Source organism: Sceloporus undulatus, chromosome 1 (genome assembly GCF_019175285.1).
Source record: "Sceloporus undulatus isolate JIND9_A2432 ecotype Alabama chromosome 1, SceUnd_v1.1, whole genome shotgun sequence".
NCBI classification, from domain to species: Eukaryota; Metazoa; Chordata; class Lepidosauria; order Squamata; family Phrynosomatidae; genus Sceloporus; species Sceloporus undulatus.
The window spans coordinates 26,702,945-26,709,273 of NC_056522.1; positions in this window are offsets into that span (position 1 = coordinate 26,702,945).

Genomic DNA, 6,329 nt, shown 5'->3' on the forward strand with positions numbered 1-6,329 from the left:
GAGAAGGCTAAGGTCCAAAACACACTGCATAAATAATCCAGTTTGGGACTGCTTTAACTGCCTTGGCTCAATTCTGGGGAATTCTGGGAACTGTAGTTTTGTGAGACATTCAGCCTTCTCTGTTAGAGAGCTTGGGTACCACAATAAACTACAATTCCCAGGATTCCCTAGCACTGAGCAACAGCAGTTAAAGCGGTCTCAAGGTGGATTATTTCTACAGTGTGTTTTCGACCTAAATGTCTCACAAAACTACAGTTCCAGGTTTCCCTAGCATTCAGCCAGGGCAGTTAAAGCAATCTCAGACTGGATTATTTCTGCAGTGTGTTTTAATTGTACCAGAGAAGCATAAATGTTTCTCACAAAACTACAGTTCCCAAGATTCCCTTGCATTGAGCCAGGGCAGTTAAAGCGGACTCAAACTGGGTTACTTCCGCAGTGGGTTTTGGAAGAACTGGGACTCAGAGTGGTTTACAAGATTAAAAACAGTACAATTAAAAACATAGAAAAAGTTACATTAAAACAAAATTAAATTATTACAATATTAAAACAGCTTGATTTAAAAAAATCTTAACAGCACTGCCCCGAAATATGCTTTATTCAGCACAGAGTGACCAGATGTCCTAACCGCCAAGGAGGACAAGGCCCAACAAAATGGAGGACATGCCCCAATAAAGGCTCAAAACACTCCTAGAAATATGAGTCCATGCTTTTGAGCCCTACTCAAAATGGAAGACCTTTTTGAAATCCTGGATTAGAGGTGGAAATGGAGGATGTGTCTGGTCAGCATTTTCTGCTGTGCTTCCAAACATTAAAAAAAACTTAAGGCAAACCTATACATAGGGTTTTCTTGGTAAATGTTTTCAGAGGGGAAAGCCATAGCCGTCCTCTGAGGCTGAGATGATGTGGCTAATGTCTTTTCCCTCTCTTATTCCAGGATGATGTAATCACTTTCTAGTATGAATCTCTCAACTTGAGAAATTGCAAGATGGTTCATTTGCATTTACATTTGCCCTTGGTGAAACCGTTTTTTCAGCTGCTGCTTGTTTCTTAGTTGTTTTTGTCTACCCGCTTTCATTCTGAGGCAGTTTGCGTAGTTTGGCTGCTTACTTACTTGCTAATTAGCTTACTTGCTGTTCACCGCTATGATCTTTGGAATAGCGGTATATAAATAACACAAATTATTATTATTATCCCCACTGCAGAAATAATCTGGTTTAAAACTGCTTTTAATTGCCATGGCTCAAAGCTATAGAATCCTGGTATTTGGAGATTGTTGTGGCACCAGCGCTTTCTGACAGAGAAGGCTAAATGTCCCACAAAGCTAGAATTCCCAGAATCCCATAACATGGAGCCATGGCAATTAAAGTGGTGCCAAACCAGGTTATTTCTCCAGTGCAGATGCAGCCTTGTTGCTGCTGTATACAGCCTTTGGTTGCATCTACACAGTAGGAATAATGCAGTTTGACACAATTCAAGTGCTGTAGCTCCATCCTGTGGAATCCTAGGAGTTGTAGTCTCATATGGTTTTTAAGCCTTCCTTGCCAAAGAGTGCTGGTACACAGAGCAACCAGGGCTGCATCCACACTGCAGAAGTAATCCAGTTTGATACCACTTTAACTGCCATGGCTCCATGCTATGGAATTATAGGAGTTGTAGTTTTGTGAGGCATTTAGCCTACTCTGTCAGAGAGCTCCAGTGCCACAACAAACTACATTTCCCAGAATTCCATAGCATTGAGCCATGGCAGTTGAAGTGGTGTCAAACTGGATTACTTCTGCAGTGTGGATGCAGCCCGGGAATCCTGATTGCAAAGGAGGACAAGGCACCACAAAATGTAGGACATTCAAGAAAAATAGAGGACATGACCAAATGAAAGCTCAAAACACTCATATCAATTTAAATTCATTCCATATAGTTTATTTATAGCTATGTTACACATACTATATTTTATTATGTACTCAACTGTATTTTCCTGATGAATATATCTATCGTCGTCAAAATGCCTTGTTGGCTTATAATATATTTCTAGAACCCAGAACAAGGGAATAACTTTAAAATGTACTAGCAAGAAAACCTTGACTGAACCTAAATTTAAATTATTCCTTTCATTTGTCCATTGTGCTGAAATTAAGGAAAAACCCTTTCAACATTTATACAGCCCATTGCCTAATACATTTGCAGTCCTTTTCCCCTGCAAGAAACAATTGTTCCCTGAGCTCTGGTTCAAGTCTTTGCTGTTGCTTCTAGGAAAAAAGTAGAAAAAAAAACAGGATCCATCACAAGAACTCTACCTCTGTAAAGTAGAATTCAAAGATTTTCCATGTTAGTCTGGAAAATCAGTTTGCGAAGGAATCCTATAGCGCCTTTGTGACTAACTGAAAGAAATAAGTTGGTAGCATGAACTTTCACAGACTTGCATGCATCTGAAGAAATGGGCTCAAGTCTATGAAAGCTCATGCTACCAGCTTCTTTCATTAGTCTGAAAGGTGCTACAAGATCCCTCTGTAAAGTAGATTAGACTGCCTTATAGTGAAACAGGAGAGCCAGTGTGGAGTAGTGGTTTGAGTGTTGGACTATGACTCTGGAGACCAGGTTTCATTTCCTGGCTTGGCCATGAAACCAAATTATTGGTGACCTTGGGCAAGTCACATGCTCTCAGCCTCAGGGGAAGGCAATGGCAAACCTCTGAACAAATTTTGCTAAGAAAACCCTGTGATAATTCTCAGCTCTCTCTGTCCACATTCAAACTCATTCAGAGAATTCATATTCCAGCTTTCCACAGCCTAGTATCCTCCAGATGTGTTGGACTACAATTTCCACAACCTCACAAGCGGAGGAATATGGAAATTTTAGTCCAACACATGCAGAGAGCACAAAATTGAGGAAGGCTGCTGTACTCTTTCTTTCCCTATTCAGTGTCTCAACAGTGTCCCACTCCGTTAAGGAACATTCATGTTCTTTGTTAGTTCCCTGAAGATCCATTAGTTTTTCTAGTGACAGTCCTATTGACACTGACCAAGACAGCCAAACTCTAGCAGTGTTATCAGCATAAGGTGTTTTAAAGAAAGATCAGTTCAAGACAGGATGGCAAGATGGATATAGTCTGCACAGAGAAGAATTTGAGTTGGTTTGTTTGTTACTAAAATATCCCTGAACCTTTGATTCCACCTACATTCCCAGATGACTTCGAGAGTTATGATTATATATATGTGTTGTGTGCCTTCAAGTAGTTTCTGACTTATGGTGACCGTTTTGGCAAACCTGTCACAGAGGTTGTTTGGCAAGTTTCTTTAGAAGGAGTTTGCCATGCCATTTCCATCATCTGAAGCTGGGGCCACCCATTGGATTTTCATGAATCATAGTCATAGTCCAAACAATTTTTACCAAAATATCAACGATATGACAATAAAACAATACCCAGAGGACCAGAGTCTTGGAATGGTCATGCTGGCTGGGAGAGTATGGGAGCAATGGTTTCCAAAATCAACTTTTCCAAACCTTTGTCTGGAAAGAATGTCCACCAGAAATTAACTCTCTAAAAAGGGTTTTAAAAGAATTAAAATCAAAAATGTACGCCTGGCACTGATAAGACAAGGAATGCCACTATACGGAAATGTTTTTTTCCCTGCCCAGATTGGGGGTGACACTGGAACAAGAAAACAAAAACCCTCCAGGTTTATTATGGCTAGGACTGATGGCAGTTGTAGTCTAATACCATCTGGAGAACAGCTATTTATTATAAGAAGATGGTGATTCACCTTCTGAATAGGTGGCAGGCTCTTTGCACTATTTTAACATCCCAAAAATTCAATTAAAAATAGAATTAGATTTCCTCTCCCCCCTTTTCTTCTTCTTCATCATCATCATCTTCTTCTTCTTCAACAGCTCATTCTAGTTGCCAGAGTAGCCAGGGGCAGAGACTCAGTTGTGTATTATGTGTTCACAGACCTTCCAGTTGAATGAATATGAGTTGTCCATTGAGCTGAATGCAACCCACATTTAGTAAATGTTGCTGTCCAGAATCTGACAAGGCACCACACATGAGGAAACAATGAACATGTAACACAGATTTCTTAACAGACATGATGGGCCCACAACCAGTGCTGGCTCCTATTTGGATGGCCATTCCATTGCAGCACACTTATTTTTTTTAACTAGAACAGTACTTGATATTTGTAGATGTCTATGTATTATTAAATTATATGTGACTTTAACCAGTAGTCAGTGTGGATGGGTCTTGAAAGTGATTGTTGCTGTAAAAAGTGACATATTTTAAGGCTAGAAGAAATCTTAACGCTCATCATCCATCTTTCAATGAGCTAAAGAATGTACCGTATATCTTGCAGGTGCCAATTTTGATTAGCGATCTCTTTGGATATATAGTCAGCTTACAGCAACGTCTGTGGCTAAACTTCATTATATCCTGTATTCTATACCCCCACCACAGCTATCTGTGGCAGGTTACAGACCGCCCTCAAGCGGCCGTTCTCCCGCCGCCGCCATTCGCTGCGGAGGGAAGCCCCAGCAGCCAGACCATGAGGCTTCCCGGCACAGCGAAAAAGGAGCGCCGAAATGGCGCTCCTTTTCAAAACACGGAAGTGGCGCCACGAGGGGCGAAGCGCACCCTCACGGCGTCACTTCTGCCATGACATGTCTGGACACTATGCGTCCAAGACATCAAAATGGCGGCGCCCATGTGGATGGGCGCTGCCATTTACGACGCGCTCCGCACATACTATGGAGAAGAGCCGTGAGGAAGGTAAGACCCTTCCTAACCCTAATACGGCCCTTCCTAACCCTAGTACGCGCAGAGCCTAGTACGCGCAGAGCGCGTACTTTATGGCAATCTGTAACCCGCCTGTATTGTATTTGCAATTATAAAACACCTGCATAGAATATCTCAGCTTCAGTACACAACTTCTCCAGTTAAAACGATCAGGTAGCAAGTGCTGGCAAATATATTTTCTGGATAATATTCTGGATTCAGCTTGGGAAAGTTCCTTTTTTAAAAAAAAAAACAACAATCCTCAGATTTTCTAAGCAGTATTTTTTTTAAAGCTCTAATTTGTGAACCAAAGTAGATGATACTGGGTTTGTTGTTATTGTTAGCTGCCTTCGAGCCGGTTCCAAATCATGGTGACTCCATGGATGAGACATCTCCAAGAATTCCTATCTTCCATTGCTTGCCCAGATCCTGCAAGCCCTTGCCCATAACCCCCCGATTGAGTCTATCCATCTGGTTTGTGGTCTTCCTCTCTTTCTACTACCCTCTACCTTTCCTAGCATTATTGTTTTTTCTAGTGACCCATGCCTTCTCATGATGTGGCCAAAGTACGATAGTTGAGACTTGGAGCTTGTTCCCACTTAGGATTTGATACGAATTAAAATAAAACGTTTTTAATAAAATCGAATTAAAATAACACAGTTGTTATCCCGCTTTCAGAATCGCTTTATTCATCGTTCCCATCTGCTTGTTTAATTCGGATTTTTTACCTGCAAGCATTCAGTAAGCGTTCTCACTTGGCATGAAATCGGTGTTTAAATAAAGCGATTCTTCTCCTCCATACCTTATTTGGAGTTGTCAATCAATACTACGTCAGAATGACGTAACGGTAACCCGCATTAATCGGAATCGATTTATCTGTGACATCGTTTCCATCTCTGTGACCGTTTCTGATTCGATTTATTTTTGGCGGTTTTTTTTTTAAATGGACCAATCAAGGCGCTTAAACGATCAAACGTCATAAGCGCTGTCTGCCTTATATACATTTTCCCTCCGAATTTAGTAGGAAACCCAAGCTCTTTCCAGAGGAACTATGGGATTGGTTTTCCAGGGCAGCATCCCTGCTTCATGTCTCCTAAGACAGCCAGGCAGAATCCCTTCAGAGAGCCCACAGAGATCAATGAAGGAGGCTGCTGGCAATGCGAATTTAGTAGGAAACCAAAGCTCTCTCCAGAGGAACTATGGGATAGGTTTTCCAGGGCAGCATCCCCGCTTCATGTCTCCTAAGACAGCCAGGCAGAATCCCTTCAGAGAGCCCACAGAGATCAATGAAGGAGGCTGCTGGCAATGCGAATTTAGTAGGAAACCAAAGCTCTCTCCAGAGGAACTATGGGATTGGTTTTCCAGGGCAGCATCCCTGCTTCATGTCTCCTAAGACAGCCAGGCAGAATCCCTTCAGAGAGCCCACAGAGATCAATGAAGGAGGCTGCTGGAAAAACAGGGAGGGAGCACTCTTCCCAAAGATTCTCTTTCTAGGGTTGGAGGAGAAGGCAGATTCCGTTTGAGAAAGAGAGGGAGAAAGGCTCTATCCCCCCCCCCCCCCCTG